General features: G+C 37.1%; 1 protein-coding gene and 1 pseudogene across 1 annotated transcript in view; one reads left to right on the top strand and one right to left on the bottom strand.

Moving 5' to 3' along the window:
* Positions 1 to 21,443, bottom strand: part of MAGI2 (membrane associated guanylate kinase, WW and PDZ domain containing 2) — a 1,406,679-nt gene that overhangs the window by 1,176,411 nt on the left and 208,825 nt on the right.
* On the top strand, positions 1,325 to 1,823 carry LOC122438261 (annotated as a pseudogene).

Genomic DNA, 21,443 nt, shown 5'->3' with positions numbered 1-21,443 from the left:
GGGTTCTTTGCCACTAACGCCACCTGGAAAGCTCTAACTATATCATATGTTAGGGAATCAGGACCACTGAAGTAAACAAAAATTTGTGCTTAATGTGGCCACGGTAAATCTGTACCAGTTATAGCCTCTTCGTAGAAATGTTAGGAAATACATTGCAGGGATTATCTTATTTTAGGAAAAATAAGGAAAAGAGAATTACCGTCAAGGATGTTTATCTAGTATAAGTAACATTTTAAGAACAAACAATTTACTCTACATTCATCAATAATTGTCAATGTGCAAAAGAATGCTTAATGTGCTATGCTGAGAGAGAGAGAGTTAATAATAAACGTTCCCTTGCCCATCTTGTGTGGGACTGGCAAATATGATGCAAGTGCCTACTTCCAACAATGAAACAGATTACATGCAGCAAGAAAAGAGTAGTACAGAATTACAAGCTATCTTGCTATGATATTTGTAGTTGTGTTTATACAGGTAAAGCCTGCTGAATTGATTTTACTTAGTTTCTTTCAGGACAAAAGTTTCTTGGGGACCCAATAGTGGTTACATCAAGGTCTGAGAAGATTCATTCCTACTTCCTTTGCATCATTCTAGATCTAAGCAGAAAGAAAGAATCCCAGATTGTCACCGGACCTTAAATCAGACTGACATTTGTAAGAGGTTGAAGGACAACAGATGGGTGCCATTGTTTCATTCTGTGTCCATGTCACACCAGAAAATAAACTTCTGTTTAAAAGTCTTGGCAATTAATGCTGTTTATTTCCCATGTGGCTTAAAAAGCTAGATGAGCTCTTTCTATTAATATTTCTTGTGAGAACTGTTATAGATCTGAGACAAGGCTTTTCAGGGAGTATATGACTATGATTTTTTTAAGCCAAACATAAAACTTGCAGCCTAGATTAGTACTAAACAAAGGAAAAGTACAAAGCAGAAAAATCATTTACTGTTTGTGTGGCTTATCCATAGTTTTCTTCAAAAATACCTCTATCATCTGTTTCTGGCATGGTATCTCACTATCTTCAAAGTCAAGGAATTTGCCTTACTCCTCTCCCCTTGGCTATCTATAAAAGACCATATATGCTCCTAAGAAAATAAAAGAATAAAATAGAGTGATTAACAGTGAAAAAAAAAGAGTATACCATTTTGATTCACTATCTTTCCTCTAACCTCCAAGGGGTCGGCACAGAAAAGGAAAAAACTGAGTTAAAAACACTTTTAGATTTTGAGTCCCCACGTGTGTGTGCCTCATCTCAGCTGGTCTGCCTGAGACCACCTGAGTGCCAATCCTAGTTCCCGTGCGGCCCCATTTCTGCTCCAACACAAGATGAAAGAAGCTATCCTGAACCAGGGGAAACTTGCCAAATTGCAGGCGTGACTGTGCATTGTTGGGAAAGGAACTGCTCACAGAAAGAAGAAGGTGGTTCTTACAAATGCCACAGAAAATAACAAGAAGGTTCAGTTCTCTTTAAAGAAGTTAGGGGTAAACAACACCTCATTTGAAGAAATGACTATGTTCACCAGTCAAGAACAGTGAGCCACACTAACAATCTAAAAGTTCAGGCATCTCTGGCAGCAAACACTTTCACCATTATAGGCCATCCTGAGACAAAGCAGATGGCAGAAATGCTACCCAAGATCTTATATAAACTTATCGCAGACAGTCTGACCAAGAGACTGACTTAGGCTTAAGGAGACTGACTGAAGCCCTCCCCAAAAAATCTGTGGATGGAAAAGTACCACTTGCTACTGGAGAAGATGATGATGATGAAGTTCTAGATCTTGACAAGAATTTTGACAAGGCTTTCAAGAAAGGAGCAAACTGAATTGAGTCAACTTCTGAAGAAGATAAATCTTGAAGAAGTTATTAGGAGTTGCTATTTTATATTATCACTGCTTTTTTTTATCACTGCTTTTTAAAATTTTGTTTATGGATCTGATAAAATCTAGGTCTTTAATATTTTTAAGCCCAAGCCCCTGGACACTGCAGATTTCTTCAGTTTTTGCTTATATACAATTCATTCTTTGCAGCCAATTAAGCTAAAGAAGTCTGGGGCAAAGGTCTGAAACAAAGATTCATAAATTCTTTGCCTAGTTAAAAAAATGTTTTTTTAGATTGGCATCAGTGCTGATCCAGAAAAAAACTGGGACCCTTTCTCATACTAGTTACTTTTCCAAAACTTAAAATAATAAGCATAGAAGAAAACAATAATTTAAAAGTTATTTCTACCATTGCAAATTTCTGTTATCGAGACGGTCATTCATATGAATCAGTGTTTAATATAATTGACCAAGTATCAGATTCTGGGCTCCAGCTGCAGAGAGAGGTAACTGAATTCTTAAATATGCCTGTCTGCAGTTCTTGACGTGACTTTTCCCATAATTTCTTTGGTTTAAGAAATTTTATTTGAAAGTTATTTTGAGTCATTGTTTTAGTCCCTAAAACACTTAAAGTTAGTACTTTGTCCATTTTGTTCATTACTGTATTTTCAGCTTCTCAGTACAAGGCACATAACTGATATTCAATAAACAGCTTTTTAAAAGGAGGATGATGGACATGTTGTAAATCAACCAAGTAAAAGAATGCTTTACTAGTGAATTGAAACTGAACCACTGGAGATATAGGACCTGTATAATTTTTTATCTTAAAAGGAAAGATTACTCATTTGTTCTCATTTGCCATCAGGATCCCTCCCCTTTGCTACTCTCCAATTGACATAAGCTCATACTTTAAGGCCTAGATAAAATTATATCTTTCTTTAAGTCATTCTAATTCCTTCAGTTAAAAAAGTGCTACTCTGTATTCTCATGGAACTTTCTGTTCACCATACTAAAATAGTATTAATAATACCTAACATTTACATAGACTTCATCATGTCAGGCGCTATTCTAATGCCTTTAGCCTCACAGCAATCCTCTGAGGTAGGTACTAATTAGTGACAGAGCTGGGATTTGAATGTAGGAAGTCTGACTCTTTAGTCTCTTAACCACTACAGTGTAATGACAGCATTATACCCTCTTTATAATTTAGTAATTCATCCTACACTGCCCTATGGCACTTGTTAGACTCCTGTAATATTATTTAACCCTTCTCAGTGATTATAACTCCTGTAACATTAATAAAGTTAGCATATCAGATTATAATCTTCTAGAAGGAGGATATTACTAATCCCTTGTGTAGCCCTCACAGTAGCTACCCAGTCACACAGATTACATTAATTAATTAATCACATTACATAACATCTGTTAAAACACAGATGGCCAGGACCCATCCTTCAAATTTCTTTTTTTCTTTCCATCCTTCAAATTTCTAATCCTGTAATTCTGAGATGGAATCTTAATTTTGTATTTCTAATAAGTTCTTAAACAATGGCAGCATTGCTAGTTTAAGAATTATTATTTGAGAACTAAAGCTCTAGAATATTTTCAAAGAGTAAATTTTTCTGAATATTTAAATGGCTATACAGCAGAAATTTACACAACAATGTAAATCAAGTATGTTTCCACAAAATAATTATTTAGGTAAAACAAAATATGATGTACACTTAAAATACAGAAATATACACAGCCCAAATTATAGAGATATAGGAATCTGTATGGTCTAGGGAGTCAATTTCATGGGTATGATAATTTAAACTAAAAATAATGGCTAAACTTATAAACAAATTTGAATAAAATGCCTCATCTTCATGTGTGCCACAAAACAGATCACGCTAATTTGATTTATTCAGAAGAGTACTTTTGACATAAATGTCCCCTTTGGGTTACAATATCAAGGCAAAGATGCAATGCACAGTTGATTTAAAGTATGAATTGCATTGTAAATATAGAAAACAATATCACATGTTTTTCTCTAACAGAAAAAGGAAGTCTAGTCACATTAATATCTTCATAATAATTAAATAACACATACAACTTAGCAGACTGACAGATAAAGAAGCAGCCTGTGTCAGGCTGATTACCAACTCTCCATACACAGTCCCCTCTAGATATCACTTATTATTTCTATTGTAAATTATTTATAAAGATCACTTCCATGATTTAAGTGGTCATGTCAAAGGCACCATTTACAAGCCACAAGTTAAAATAAGGTATTAATAATAAATTAAAAGCACCACATCAACATCTCATGTATCAAAACTGCAAGCAATTGATCACAAATGGCTGAAAAACTCATTATTACTTTATGTCAAGAAGGTGTTTTTGCCAGAGAACTGTCTGCCCCTCCCACACTCTACCCAATCAACAGGCTTTAATTTAATCAATGGCAGATGCCCAAACCTGGGTCACTTAAGCCTTGCTTCCCCATGAATGAGAGTAGAATGAAGCAGCTGAGACTGGGCCAATGCATCTCTTCTGTTTTAGGATGGGCTTCATGTGCCTGTGCTTCAGTGGTTTATCTTGGCTGTCCCTTCCTTAATGTCTTTTGGTCATGGACTGCTTGCCTGATGCTCTGACACTGCTCTTACTCTACTCCTTCAAGTCCTCCTTATTTGCAGGATTTGCATCACCCTCTTGTACTCATACCCTCTTCATCTTTGTCTGCTTGTTTGCTTCTCAGTCCACTGCTGTCCTGATGCTGACCTTCCCTATGGGACCTGCTCTCTAGTGTCCAGAGGTCTTCTGCCACCTCTCCCTGGCACATCACACCACGTGTATACTTTAAGTGCTAAATACATATAGAGTAATTTCATGCCATTTATTTAAAACATTCAAAGACCTCTAGGAGGTAAATGAGCATAAAGTTTGGCAAAATATTGCACAAAATGACTACCATGAATAAAGTTTACTCTAAAATTTCCCTGCCATAGTTTAATGGTTTTTATTGTTTATAGGCCCATTTTTTTTAATGCTGCTAAGACATGAGACAATAGAAAGAATGAACCACTTTTACTATCATGCTGTATGATAGTTCTCCTACTATTCATTGTTACAATTTTTGTTTTCTATATGTCCACATTTCTGGCCATACATATACATTATCTCTTTTATCCTCACAATGACCAATATGCTACAATAATCCTACTTTGCGTAAACTAAACATTAGAGGAATTAGATCCAAGATCACTCAGGTAGAAAGTGGTAAACCTGTATTCAAAGCTCTGAATGTCTGAATCCATAGTCCGTGTTCTTAACCAATGTGCCTTTTACTGTCTCTCACTTTGCAGTTGTCTTTAAAATAGGATGTTATAATCTTATAAGTTTCATTTTATTTATTTTCAATATTTTAAAAGGAGAAAAGCAAGTGATCAATGAAAAAAATTGTTTAAACAGATGATCTTACCTTTATGAACAAAAAATTAAAGTAAGCATGTACTTCTCGGTGCTATAGAACTTGGGATATTCTTTGGGACCAGCCTTTTTTCCTCCTCTGTTGTCCTCACCTCTTCCTTGATCTAAATCTGTTAAATTATGATTTTGACCCCTTCCAACTTGTGATTTCAAGGAAGATTAGGAACAGCTGGTCAGCAACCCTGTTGCCGCTGCTGCTGCTAAGTCGCTTCATTCACGTCCGACTCTGTGCGACCCCATAGACGTCAGCTCACCAGGCTCCCCCATCCCTGGGATTCTCCAGGCAAGAACACTGGAGTGGGTTGCCATTTCCTTCTTCAGTGCATGAAAGTGAAAAGTGAAAGTGAAGTCACTCAGCCGTGTCCAACTCTTAGCGACCCCATGGACCGCAGCCTACCAGGCTCCTCCATCCATGGGATTTTCCAGGCAAGAGTACTGGAGTGGGTGCCACTGCCTTCTCCGGCAGCCCTGTTGACTAGCCTCCAATACACTGGAAGAGCATTATTAACTTGTCCCTGTGCTTTCTCTTCTACAATTACATTTTCCATGACTTTTCCCCCACAGATCTCCTTTTCCTATTTTTATTCATGTTTGCTATCTTCAGAACTCTGTTTGAATTCTCTATATTTATTTTCATGTATGTACTCACATCTTTCATCTAGTGGGAAGATAGAAGCTTGGTGTATCTCAGCCCCATTTGTTACTTTTTAATATCTTTTTCTAACAAATAAACTATAGGACTTCCCTGGTGGTCCAGAGGTGAGGAATCTGCCTGCCAAAACAGGGGACACAGGTTTGATCCCTGGTCCAGGAAGATTCCACATGCCGTGGGCATGAACCACAACTATTGAGCTTGTGCTCTGAAACTGTGAGCCACAACTACTGAAGACTGCATGCCCCAGACCCCATGCTATGCAATAAGAGAGTCCACGGCAATGAAAAGATGGTGCATTACAACTAGAGAGTAGCCCCCTCTGCAACTAGAGAAAGTCTGCATGCATCAGTGAAGATCAAGCACAGCCAAAAATGAATAAGTAAATAAGTATTTAAAAAAAAAATAAACTATGTAGGCTGCCTAGCAGACTTCCTAGTAGGCAGCAGCAAAGACCACCAGAGCCAAACATAAATAAATAAATAAATATCATTTTTAAAAGTAAACTATGTAAGCTGCCTCGTAGGCTTATCTTTGATTTTGGAATAATTGTAAAAAACAAAATCAGGATCAATTTTCATAATCTGACATTGTTTTAGATTGTTTTTTTCTTGAGGAATCATGTTCTGTCACTGATGACTTAGTTACTTGTCATCTTATACCATTACAAATTCAGTGTAATGTAAAATCAAGGATGGAATGAAGAGGATAGGGAATTTATTGTTCTAATACCATTAAAGAACATTGCTCTTCAAAAGCAAAACAAAACACAAAAAAGTAAATCACCAAGTAGAATCAGGGGTCATTCCTATTTTCTAGTTTGAAATTATTTGCTTTTTTAATCACACTAAACATTATCCTGATCATTATTATCTTTAAGAAATTTGTAATTTCATTGATTATTCTTCTTAGGTTGTTTTGATAAACTAAGGAGAGGGATATTTTTTTTTCTTTGATCATAACTTTCCCTAATTAAGAAATTAATGAGACTATTAAATGTCTCCTTTTCAATTCCTAGAATAATTACTGTAATCATTTTTAATTAATAAACTTTAATAACACTTTAGGGTTTCTACTACTAATATGTTTTATCTATGGATAAAAGTTCTTATTATATCTAAGCACATTTTTTCAGTATATGGATATTGTGAGAATAAAAGGAATTTAATCTCATCTATATCAATAGTCTTTATTAACTCTCCAAACATTAGTCATGGTTTCAGTTTTGTTGAATTGTCCTCTTTTTGTAGTTAATATGCCTGTTTTTACTTTATTTTAGTAATTAAGTGACTATAGCACAGCGACTGATATTAAATGTTTTCCATTCTGCATTATGTTCCCCAGAAGTAACACTCTAATAAAAATCTATACTTTGATTAATTTTTATTTTTTTAGATGCAAAAATGAAAAATTATTAGAGTGTTCTGGGATGTCCCACATTAGATCAACTCACACACAGACACACAGAGACATACACAGATACAACACAGGTAGGCTTTAACATGAAAAGCAGTAAATGCATTTTACTTTCAGGGTACTCAGTTCTTAGATCTTTTTAAAGTGTAGGTTGCTGGTAGCTAAAAGTTTAATGCCTACTGTGAATTAGCTGTCTCACGTATTCTTTCAAAACTATGGTGTGCTGGAAGGACATGAGGTGGAAGAGTATGGGTATGCTGATAAAAAGTGCAAAGTATGAAGAACTAAATGTAAAAAAAACTGGGCAGTCAGTTGATGAAATCATGGAGAATTAACTCAAGAGCTAGTATGTAAAATACAGTCTAAAAAAACTGGGTTCAAACTTCTAGCATGCTTTAAAAGCAACTTGAAATCTGAATGAAGTTTCCTTTACCCAATTCTGGACTTTTTTTGAGGTGGTATATAGTTTCTATCCAATTTGCTTCTGGTTTTGAAATATTTCACCCCTATATTATTTTTACATATGATTTTTAGGTTTATAACTTAAAAGAGTATCTCTGAAATTTTTCACCATTTCCTCAATTTGCATATTTTAAAAACTAATAAATACTTCTTACAAAGAAATATATTCCATATTAGGTAATAGAAAAATTCAACTATAAACTAGGAGTTCAATTTTCATAACTTATTTCCTAGATTTATGTTTCCTAAAATCAATCTGAGGGAGATAGAGTCTTCCTTTTGTATGTATTACAGTATTCAAATTATATTATGTATGCCACACCCTCTGTGGCCCTAAGTCTTACTTGAGAAGAAAAAAGCAAACAACAACTCCGTCTATTTGAGTTTTCTTCTGACCGTAAGGCCTTTGTGAACCTAGGAAATATTTTTTGCTATCAAAAAAAAAATCTCATTATAAAAATATCATTTGACTAGTTGCTCTTAGAAGGTTAATTTTTACTTTTAAAAAGTCTATAAATTAGAAGGCTTTCAATTACTAAGCAACAACCAAAATTATAGCTACAAGTACTATGGCAGTTTTTACACAGAATTGGTAAACTATGTTAATAGGAATTCCACTTTTTGAATAGCTCAGGGTTTGTGTAAATGATATTGCTTGGCATGCCACTGTTAAAAAAATATATCTAAAAGCACTTTATGTGTGAAGAAATTCATAAAATAAAAAGCATTGAGTTCTCCATGAAAGGATATAGGATATCAATCTCATGTTATATTATACAGAAGAATCCTTTAGGGTGTTGGCACAGTAAGTGAAGCACACAATTTTCAGAAACTCTAGAGACTGTCATTTTTGTCATATGAGCTTGTATTATTTTCTAAAAGATCATATATACTGCTATATTTTTTCAACTACTATTTTAAATTTAGGACAGCAGATGAACTTGAGTTTTTCTTAAGTATATTTTTAGCTTTATCATCACTCTTTCCACAACCTCTTTAAAAAGGTATTTTAGGACACTTGTGCCTGCACGCTTAATCACTTCAGTCGTGTCTGACTCCCTGTGATGCTATGGACCATGGCCTGCCAGGCTCCTCTGTCCATGGGATTCTCCAGGCAAGAATACTGGAGTGGGTTGCCATTTCCTTGTCCATTTAGGACACTCATTTGCTACTAAATTTTAAAACTATTTGAAAATGTTAACATTTACCCAATCTTGGTAAACATATCATTTAGGATAAAATAAAATGATATAAAATATAAATTTTAAAGCCCCCTGTCTCTCATGCCTCTCCAAAGGCAAGAACTATAAATAGCTCCATATGTTATATTCAAAATTTATCCTATTAATTTAAAATATTAATAAAAATATAAATTTAGTATAACAAGTAGAATTATGTATACAAATAGTCCATTAAATTAACTACAGAATAAATACCTTCAACTGGAATACTAGATCTAAAAGTATCTGCGTCTAAGATTTTGATAGTTATTGCTAAATTGGTCTTCAAGAGAAAAGGACTGCTATCAACAATACATGAGAATATCTTTTTCCTCCAACAGGGGGTCCTATTAAATATTTCAATTTTTGCCAATCTTATAGATAAAAGTGGAATCTAGGTGCTATTCCTTGTGAATAAGGCTGAGCAACTTGTCAAATATTCACTTGTATTTTGTCCTTTCTATGAACTATCAATGTCCTTTGACCATTTTTGTCTTGACTTGTTCATCTTTTGCTATTGATCTATGAGAACTCTGTATAAAAGAAATTAACCTTCTACCACATGCTTTTGCAAATAGCTTCATTAGTTTATTATTTGTCTTTTACTTATGGCATTATCAACTATATAGTATATAAATAATATATATAATATACATATATAAATAACATATATATAATATAAAAACAACTTCTGTATAAATACAGAAGTACTGTTTTAATTTGCATTAATAGGTATAAGTCGCATCCATGTTTTTTCCTTTATAGGCTCTAAATTTGTTGAGATATGTACCAAAAGGTCATATTACTGTAAATGTTTTTTAAAAGATTTTTGTCACTGTTCTCTATCTCCCCTCCCTTCTTTCTTTAGTATATTTAAAACTTTAGTCCATTTAGAATTAAATTTTATGTAAAGAGTGGGATAAGAATAAATTTCTTTACATTTCTATAAATGGTTAGGCAGTTGTTCCAAGACAACTTATTGTCCAGCCAACTTCAATGAATAAAAATGACATCTTTATCACCTATTTAATCCCCATAAGTCTATATCATGAGCCCCTATCCTTTTCCACTAATATTCTACATTTGTACCAGTGTCACGCTACTTTAATTACAAACGTTGCAATGTGTTTTAATATCTAGCAGGGCTAAACTACAGAGTATTCAATAATTACAGTAGAGTCAATGCTTGAAGGGACAGCAGAGAGCATCTAGTTCATCCTTTAATTTACAGATGAAGAGAATGAAGGCAAGGGAAGTTCCAAGAGTCATTCAACATTCCACAGCAGTTCATGGGAGATCCAGTGAAAGTGTAGAAGTAAGGGTCGCTCAGTCATGTCCAACTCTTTGCAACCCCATGGACTATAGAGTCCATGGAATTCTCTAGGCCAGCCCAAGAATACTGGAGTGGGTAGCCTATCCCTTCTCCAGCAGATCTTCCTGACCCAGGAATTGAACCAAGGTCTCCTGCATTGCAGGCAGGTGCTTTACCAACTGAGCTATGAGGGAAGCCCTGGGAGACCTGGGAACTAGAACAAAGATTACCTGGCTAGTGTCCCAGTACTCATTCCTCTGAAAGAGCCATGCTAATAACTATAAAGATATACCCATAGACTTCAATACTTCTCAAATTATTCTGGATTTAAATTTCTCAGTGATTTTTTTTTCCTATTCTACTTTCTTATGCTCCTGAAACTTCACTTTTATATATGCTTGTGAGATTTTCATTATTAAGGTTACCTATAATACCTATATCCCATGAATGCTGACAGAAAACATCCAAATCTGTCTTTCAACATCTTTTGTCATTGTCAGGGAATGTTTGACGGGAGGATTCCTACGTGCTGTCTCTCATGAGTCCTTTGTCCCTCTTCAAGCGGAACAGCACGCTGCTCCCAGGGACTGAGGTCATTGTGTGAGGCAAGCATGTGTCTCCTTTAGTAAACATTCTCCTTAGGACAAAACAGCTTAGTCTCCTTCCCCTTTCTTGAGATAGAGATTGTCTTCTGACCTTGTGACTACTTTTAGCCCATGTTTCCTTGGTAACGTTTGCTGTACCTTTGGTTTTCTGATCTCTATCATTCCCGAAAGAAGTTTCTTGTACTGCAGCCTATATATACTCATAGAAAAATCGTTAAAGCACCTTTGCTCCATCAGAGCTTGGGTCCCCGGGTCTTTTTTTTGTCTTTCTCTCTCTCTCTCTTTCTGGCTGACTCTCTGGAGCGTGGAGACCCGTCATGCTCACTTTTCTGCCCGGGCTTCTAAGACCCCCTCGAGAGGGCGCCTGGTGCCTTCGTGAGCGATGCAAGTCCTGTGTCAAGGACTTTATTGGTCCTCTGCGTAAACCAAGGGACATCGGCCTCTTTCTCTCTTTCACTTTCTTATCGTCGACTCCGTACCTCCAGATTCCGGTCCATTAAGGGACCCCAACAGTCATTGCCTACTTGCTCATAAGAATCCTGAGTGAAGTTGTTCTAATGTTGAAAAAAAAAAACAAAAAATCCCAAAGCAATGCACAGGCAAACAGTAAAGCTTCCACTGACTAACTAGGAAGTTATCTGCCAGAGGCAGTTATCAGCAAGCATCTTAATGAGAGTCATGGCTGACAATAAATGTAAGCCATTGTGAACACCACCATTGTGTATATGAACATAATACATATATATTTAACTTCTATTATATTTGAGAAGTTGGAAACAATGGTGTAAAAAATATGGAAATATGTGATGGTTTTTCACACAATGATTCAGAGACAAAAACTTTGTGCTTTCCAAAATGAGAAGAAGACAAGCTTAAGAAAAATTTTAAGAGTAGTACCAAATTATATCAAGGTAATAGGTCAAGCTCCAGGGCTCTTTCACAGATGCAAAAGCAGATGTGCAAACTGAAAGATATTAAAGTTCAGGAAGTCACCACCTGAGGTGGTTTCATGTAAGAAGCTAGACCATTTACAGAAGTAGGGATCCATTATATTCTCAAGCCAATTATAGAGGTTATAGTTCTAGACAATTTTGCTATCACCTAGACATCTCTAACCAAATCAGCAGTTATTGTATTAGATTTGCACAGACCACTGAATTAAAGGGTCTGGGTATCTTTCCAATTGAGTGGGATTAGCCATGTGATACTAATGGAAGAAAACATCCAATTTGTCCAAAGATAAAATATCTAAAACACCTCAGTAGAGGGAGTATAAGATGGGAGCTTAAATCAAAACGCATCACTCCTGATCTAGAAAGTACAATGTACATTAGCAGAAAGTTGAAAAGGACCATACAGATTAGGAACTCAAAGAATCATTTGAATTAATAACTTACACCCAGATATAGTAGGAAAATAATGCCTGCCTCCCATTTATACTACTCAGAGAATTAAATTCAGTTGCCTCTCAGCACTGTGAATGACCACTTTTAACAGGAACAGTTACATCATGATGTTTTATTTTCCTTTCAAGATGGGTTAGTATGTGAACTGGTTACTCTTAAGTTACTTTCAGAAATATAGTTTCCATACTATAAACAAATAAATCCAATAATGATTGCCTCTCTCAGTGACAATCATCTGTTAATTACTGAAGACTTCCTGATCTGAACTCTTAGGAACTGAAATTCCAAGGAAATGCTGACTTTATTTTCACATTGCTCTAAAGGACTCATTAGTTCCTCCTACAACTTTAAAATATAGTGGGAGTAAACACACACATAGCACAAAGTGTGATGACTGCAGAATATCTTTAAAGTGAAGTGAAAATGAAAGTCACTCAGTTGTGTCCAACTCTTTGCAACCCCATGGACTATGCAGTCCATGGAATTCTCCAGGCCAGAATACTGGAGTGGGTAGCCTTTCCCTTCCCAGGGATCTTCCCAACACAGGGATCAAACCCAGGCCTTCTCGCACTGCAGGTGGATTCTTTACCAGCTCAGCCAAGGAAGTCCAAGAATACGGGAGTGGGTAGCGTATACCTTTTCCAGGGGATCTTCCCAACTAAAGAATCGAACCAGGGTCTCCTGCCTTGCAGGTGGATTCTTTACCAGCTGAGCTTTTAGCGAAGCCCCAAACGTCTTTAGGATGCATATAATATGGTAAGATATTATTTTCTAAGATCTGTTAAAGTAAAATCTATTAGTTAGATACACTTACATATATAATTTTTCCAAGCCTGACTCACAAAGAGCTGTGATGCAATACCTCTTATTTTTAAATGTATACCTTATACTTCACTTTCACACACTAAAAAAATACAGAATAAAAAAAATGAACACTACTTAAAATCATTCATTATAGCAAAACAAATTACATTAAAATATCAAAGTGATGTTACTTTATAAAAACAATTCCAGGTAGCGAAAGCTGAAACTGTGTATCTTGGTTCATTAAATCTAAACAATAGAGTTTCCCCTAAATTCTACTAGGATTTAGAGAAAATCATCCTTAAAACTTGGTATACAGGATTTCTTTCCAATACTCTTCTTCTTTTTCAGTGCTGGTGTTTCCATATGTTTGTATATTAATACTGTGAATACTTGTTACATTACATAACATGCACGTAGTCTCTGGTGACTCAGATGGTAAAGAATATGCCTGCAATGTAGGAACTGCTGCTGCTGCTAAGTCGCGTCAGTGTGTCCGACTCTGTGCGACCCCATAGACGGCAGCCCACCAGGCGCCCCCGTCCCTGGGATTCTCCAGGCAAGAACACTGGAGTGGGTTGCCATTTCCTTCTCCAATGCATGAAAGTGAAAATTGAAAGTGAAGTTGCTCAGTTGTGTCCGACTCTTAGCGACCCCATGGACTGAAGGCTACCAGACTCCTCCGTCCATGGGATTTTTCAGGCAAGAGTACTGGAGTGGGTCGCCAGTGCCTTCTCTGGCAATGTAGGAGACCCAGGTTCAATTCCTGGGTTGGAAAGATCCTCCGGAGAAGGAAATGGCAGCCCACTCCAATATTCTTGCCTGGAGAATTCCATGGATAGAGGAGCCTGGCAGGCTACAGCCCATGGGGTTGCAAAGAGTCAGATACAACTAAGTGACCAACACACATGATATTTTTAAATGCTAAACGGTATTTCATGTTACAAGTAAGTTTTGAATTAGATTTTTTTAAATTAAAAAAGTCCTGGCGGTAATTGCTGCCTGGCGTGAGTAATAATTAGGCACAGGATGATGTGGAAAGGCAGACACTAAAATGTAGATAACTGCACACTGATGTTTAATTCATTAAACTTCCTGAAATGCTGACCTGGGATCTATTAACCATTATATTTCTGCTTCTTCTTAATTGATTTTCATTCTCATTTGATTTTATTTCTATTTTGTGCTGTTTTGTAAGCTACTTCAAATATTTTTTGACAGTTTAACTTATTAATAACCCTAATAAGAAGTTAATGAAATAGAAAGTTAAGGATAATTATTTTCATCATTTATTCTCAAATTTATTTATGTATTTCCAAAAATCTCTAATGCTCTCTCTCACTGTAGGTATCCATGCAGTAACTTGATGATATGTCTACAGAGCTGGGAGATGAGGTGACATGAATGAACACTGTTGATCTCTAGATTGTTTCAGGAGCTAGGATGCTGTAATGATTTTAATATCATACCCATCCCTGCTCACCTTCCCCTCTACCCCCACTCTCTTTCCTGATGACTATCTAGAAAGTCTTCATATACTTACAAGTGTGACTTCTTGATGACATCAGACACAGAGAGCTAAATTTATCATGAGCTAAATAAAGATACCTTGATTCTCCAAAGCATCCTAGTCTTATTAGTTGCCAAATTACTTTGTAACCAACTTCTGATTACTCAGAGAAGATTATCTGATTACTGAGCAGTTAAATAAGAGCACTTCCCTGTTCTCCACAGCTAATTTCTCCTCTAAAGGGGTTGGATCTGAGTAGCTAAAATAGGCAGCTGCCCAGGTGATACAATTTGAGATGAATGAGGAAAAAAAAAGTCATCTCAAACTTTTAACTCATTGTTCTCCATTCTTAGAAAAGTCTATATGATCCTGGATTTCTTTGTGGTCTTTGAGAACTCCTTTTAAAACTGAACTATCTCTGGTTGGGGAAACTCTTTTTTAACACTATGATCAAGGCTTATTACAAGTCTATGGAGACCTCTGTGCAAACTAGAGACTGGCTGTCTTAGAATTTGTATTTTAGGAAAAGACATCTTTCTGACACAGTCCCTTGCCCACTTATATGGTGCCTTGTGCAGAGTACACTGTCAAACTGTACTCAGCAGCAAAACCTAAATGAACTGGACACAGAATACTAGGAAAGGAGCAGGGAGAGTGGCCATGTGCCAGCCCTGGGTCACCCCAGTCATAGCTAAAAAAAAAAAAAAAAAAAGAACCTTATAATAGCGTTCGTCTATTAAGTCTGTGCTTTATAATGCTGTTTTAGATACCTGAGTTGAGGCAATACTTTCATCTCCACAGATAATCAAAATTGACTACCTCTGGAAATACCATGCAGGAAAATAGAACAAAGCAAAACAATAGTAAAAACTTGGGTTTATATACCAACTATTATCATAAATATCATACATAGCATTAATACAATTTACTATTCTTTCATTTTAAAAGACTGAGAGCACTGCAATGTAATTAAGAACATTTACAGTTTTTCTTAGCTGTCCTTTATAAATAGGTGGCTTTCTGGGCACCAGAAGGAAATTTTAACCTTTGGTATCTTTCAAAGCAAGTCAGCCTTCAAAGCCAGACTGCTCATGATAGCAGTCCCACCATCATGGGTAATATGACAGCAAAATGACTGAATCTGGGGAATTTTTTTTTTTTTCAAATTGAAACCCCAGAATTGGGGTATGGTTGAAATGCTTTAGCTCCTTTAGGATTATCTCCATGTTTCTCTCTAATCTCAGTGGATCTGCTCAGTGAAGTGAAGTGAGAGTCACTCAGTCATGTTTGATTCTTTGCGACCTCCTGGACTGTACAGTCTATGGAATTCTCCAGGCCAGAATACTGGGGTGGGTAGCCTATCCCTTCTCCAGGGGATCTTCCCAACCCAGGGATCGGGATCTGCTCAGTATCTGTCACCTATTTGGGCCTCTGAATTTCTGTATGGCCTGGTCTTGCAGTTAGTTCTGGCAAGTATTTTTACACTGTCAATGTTTTTACAAAGAGGAAAGAGGTAGCCTGCCAGCCCATTTTACTGCGGAGCTCTGTGCTGGCCTCAGCCTCATCTCTGTGACACAGGCACAGGTTAGATGGTGACACGGGAAGGTCTTTATTTCTTCTGTCAGCATCCAGAGAGTTTCAACCACACATGAAGTAATGTGTTGTTTAAATAGCACTTAGACACAGTTCATATCATTTTCAAAATGTTCTACCCGTATCATTCCTACAATCAAGGGAAACGTTGGACTTGATAACAGAGGAAAGGAAAAGTAAATTTCAATAACATTTCATTGGAAGCTGAATTCCTGGCTGGGAACTGAATTTACAACACAAGAAAGCAGAAAATAAATATATTGAAGTGAGGCTTTGTTAGCAGTTTCCTCTGCTTTTTCAAATAGCTTAATTTAAGTCCTACCAAGATAGAAACAATCACTTAGCAAGCCACATTTGAAAGGCATTTAATGGAGCAGCTCAATTCCTAGTGGAACTAACTTTTTAAAATAAAAGGGCAATAACTAAGAATTATTATGGATGGATAACAAAATTGTATTCTCATATAGCTGCTTATTTCCTCACATTTTGATGAAATATAGACTGCTCAGAATTTCAGGGTAGAAGACTCTGCAAAGTCTATCTCTGCTTCAGGCTAAGAATTCCTCAGGGGCAAGGTTCTTGAGTCTCAATATTCTCTACTCTGTGAACCTAATGCTTGCAGACATACTAACACATAGCAAGTACTTAAAGATTTAAAAAATGATATTTTTAAAAAATTTATTAAGTAAATGCATATATTTAATAAAATAGAACATATATTTTAGACTTACTACATTTTCAAAATGAAAATCAATTGACGTGGAGTACAGAACTGATAATACTCAACACATATAACATGAACATTCATTTGGTGCTATACATACTGATTATAATGTATAGGTCTTAGTTAGCTGATAATTTTCTGAGGGAAGTCATTCAAGAGAATGGGACTGTCGGCAAAGACTAGAACAATCTGTAATCACAAATTATGGTTATGATTTTTCTCATTTCCTTGAGATTTCACTGCATATTGATCTATGCCCTTTCTAGGCACCATAGGGATACAAAGAGAGACAACACAGAATTCCATAGAGAGTATTTACAGAAATATGATTGCACACATTATACATGAAGCATATACATACACATTTTTGACACTTGTCTGTGGCATAAGCCAGGATCTTTGCCATGAGCTGGATGATCTAGCTGGAATCATACATTATCTCTAAGACTTGTTCCATGCACATGCCTCCCCCGCCACCCACACCAGGAAAAGAATTAATAGCATCATAGTCTCCTTTAGCATATTCTACATATTCTATGCTATCCTAGAATACTCTTTTTGATGTCCAGTCACTAAGGGGCTTCCATTGTGGCTCAGCTGGTAAAGAATTCGCTCGCAGTGCGGGAGACCTGGGTTCAATCCCTGGGTTGGGAAGATCCCCTGGAGAAGGGAAAGGCTACCCACTCCAGTATTCTAGCCTGGAGAATTCCATGGACTGTATAGTTTATGGGGTCACAAAGAGTTGGACACGACTGAGTGACTTCACTCAGTCACTAAGTCGTGTTCGATTCTTTCTGACTCCATGGGCTATAGCACACCAGGATCCCCTGTCCTCCACTATCTCCTAGAATTTGCCCAATTCATGTCCATTGAATCACTGAGGCTATCTAAGCATTTCATTCTCTGTGGCCCTCTTCTCCTTTTGACTTCAATCTTTCCCAGCATCAGGGTCATTTCCAGTGAGTTGACTCTTCCCATCATGTGGCTAAAGTATTGGATCTTCAGCTTCAGCATTAGTCCTTCCAATGAATATTCAGGATTGATTTCCTTTAGCTTTGACTGGTTTGATCTCCTTGAAGTCCACGGGACTCTCAAGAGCCTTCTCCAACACCACAATTTGAAAGCATCACTCTTTGGCACTCAGCCTTCTTTATGGTCCAACTCTCACATTTGTACATGCCTAATGGAAAAACTAGCTTTGGCTATACGGACTTCTGTTGGCAAAATGGTGTCTCTGTTTTTCAATATGCTGTCTAGGTTCATCATAGCTTTCCTTTCTAAGAGTAAGAGTCTTTTAATTTCATGGCAGCAGTTACCATCTGCAGTGATTTTGGAGCACAAGAAAATAAAACATGTCACAGCTTCCAGTTTTTTCCCTACTATTTGCCATGAAGTGAAGGGACTGGATGGCATGATCTTTGTTTTTTGAATGTTGAATTTCAAGCCAGCTTTTTCATTCTCCTCTTTCATTCTCATCAAGAGGCTCTACTCTATGCCTGATACTTTTTTCTCTCTATCTTTCATACAATTGCCCTTGTATTTCAGCTACATTTGATATCACTGGCATTCTAGTGTTCCTTGAATCTTCTCTTCCTTGGTAAGTTATCCTACCAGTACCTGCTACTGCCCTCTCCTGGTGTTTGTTTTCTCTGTCCTTTTGGATAGAGAAATGACTTCTCTCTTATCACTTTCCCCATGTCTTCACAGATGCTAACACTCAACTCTGACTCTCCATGATTCTACCTCTGAACTGTCTTCCTTAAAAATGCTACTTAGTCCCACATAACACCTCTGTACTAATCACTTTACCTTTCCCCTTAGACCACCCTTGATTAAACTAGCCTCCACTGATTACCAGCTCTTTTGAACTCCAACAGCACATACTGACAATTCTGCGGCTGCTGCTGCTAAGTCGCTTCAGTCGTATCCGACCCTGTGCGACCCCACAGACAGCAGCCCACCAGGCTCCACCATCCCTGGGATTCTCCAGGCAAGAACACTGGAATGGGTTGCCATTTCCTTCTCCAATGCATGAAAGTGAAAAGTGAAAGTGAAGTCGCTCAGTCGTGTCTGACTCTCAGGACCCTATGGACAGCAGCCCACCAGGCTCCTCCGTCCATGGGATTTTCCAGGCAAGAGTACTGGAATGGGGTGCCATTTCCTTCTCCGGACAATTCTACACATTGAAAACTCAATTATATATAGCATTCTGTGCTATTACATATATATTAAGTTCCTATCCCCTCATGGACTGTCAGATTCTCATGTCTAGAGACTATGTTTTACATCCCCACTTTATGTATAGCATTTGGTGAATGAGGCACCATAGAACTCCCTTAGTAAATTGCTCAGTGGGTAACAGACTTAAGCCTCTGAGGTTGTAAATACGACACTTCTGACACATACTAAATAATTGGAATCAGCCTGCCTTGTTTTCTGCCTTTATAAAACCTTGGATGGCAACCTTTCAACATCATAGTCAAGGTTTCAGGAAGCCAGTTTAGTTTGTATAACCCTGTGTGTGTGTGTGTGTGTGTGTATGAGTTTGCGCACGCTCAGTCACTCAGTTGTGCCTGACTCTTTGTGACCCCATGGACTGTAGGCCACTAGGCTCCTCTGTGCATGGAATTTTCCAGGCAAGCATACTGGAGTGGGTTGCCATTTCCTACTCAAGGAGATCTTACCATTCCAATGATTGAACGCCCATCACTTGTGTCTCCTGTATTGTTTGGGGTGAGTTCAGAGCACTGAAATTCTTTTCAAAATTTCTCCAGAACATTTTAATGAGAACCACACAAGCTTATGGAGCTTTCCTGGTGGCTCAGATGGTAAAGGACCTGTCTGAAATGTGGGAGACCTGGGTTCATGAGACCTATAGTCTCCTAGAGACTATATTGGTTCATAGAGAAAGTAAGACAATTCCAGAAAAAACATCTACTTCTGCTTCATTGACTACACCAAAGCCTCTTACTGTGTGGATCACAAAAAACTGTGGAAAATTCTTAAAGATATGGGAATACAAGACCACCTTACCTGCCTCACAAGAAACCTGTATGCAGGTCAAAAAGAAATAGTAGAACCGAACATGGAACTACAGACTGATTCAAAATTGGGAAAGGAGTGCATTCAAGGCTGCACATTGTCACCATTTTACTTAACTTATATGCAGAGTACATCATGCGAAATGCTGGGCTGGATGAATCACAAGCTGGAATCAAGATCATTGGGAGAAATATCAATAACTTCATATATGTAGAAGACACTGCCCTTATGGCAGAAAGTGAAGAAGAACTCAAGAGCCTCTCAATGAAAGTGAAAGAGGAGAGTGAGAAAACTGGCTTAAAACTCAGCATTCAAAAAACTAAGATTATGGTATCCAGTCCCATCATGTCATGGCATAAAGATGGGGAAACAATGGAAAAAGTGAAAGATTTTATTTTTTGCAGCTCCAAAATCACTGAGGATGGGGAATGCAGCCATGAAATTAAAAGACACTTGCTCCTTAGAAGAAAAGCTGTGACAAACCTAGACAGCGTATTAAAAAGCAGAGACATTACTTGCTGACAAAAGTCCGTATAGTCAAAGCTGTGGTTTTTCCAGTAGTCATGAATGGATGTGAGAGTGCGACCATAAAGAAGGCTGAGCATTGAAGAACTGATGCTTTCGCATTGTGGTGCTGGAGAAGACTCTTGAGAATCCCTTGGAGAGCAAGGCGATCAAACCAGTCAATCCTAAAGGAAATCAACCTTGAATATTCATTGGGAGGACTGATGCTGAAGCTGAAGCTCCATTACCCTGGTCACCTGATAGCAAGAGCCGACTCATTGGAAAAGACCCTGATGCTGGGAAAATTGGAGGCAGGAAGAGAAGGGGAAGACACAGGATAAGATGGCTAGAGGGCATCACTGACTCAATGGACATGATTTGAACAAGTTCTAGGAGATGGTGAAAGACAGGGAAATCCGGCGTGCTGCAGTCCATGAAGTCACTAAGAGTTGGGCACGACTGAGTGACTGAACAATGATAACCCTTTACCAATAGTTGGCACTAGTAATTTCTGTATTAAACTAAACAGTAACTAAATTGCACTCCCTTTAATGGAATATATTTTATGTATATCTCCATTAAGGCACCATTACAAGCTTCAGCTTGTGAAATTCATTTTTAATTTATCTGTATGTGTTTCATTTAAGTGCTCTTTAATTACCAGAGTGCTTAGCATATTACATACTGAAACTATGGATTGATTTAATGTCACAATAAAGATTTTCTGCTTTAATCCTTAATTAGTTCACTGAACTTGCATCCATTTAATATCAGGATTTTATTAATGATATTATTGTTTGCAAAGCAGAAGCAATGCAAACCACTAAATTCCCTCGAAGGGCAATATCAAATTAATGTTATGATTTGTGAGAAATAACTTTAATGTTAAATTAAAATACACGTT

Source organism: Cervus canadensis, chromosome 3 (genome assembly GCF_019320065.1).
Source record: "Cervus canadensis isolate Bull #8, Minnesota chromosome 3, ASM1932006v1, whole genome shotgun sequence".
Classification (NCBI taxonomy): Eukaryota; Metazoa; Chordata; class Mammalia; order Artiodactyla; family Cervidae; genus Cervus; species Cervus canadensis.
This window is presented reverse-complemented; position numbering and strand designations above follow the sequence as displayed.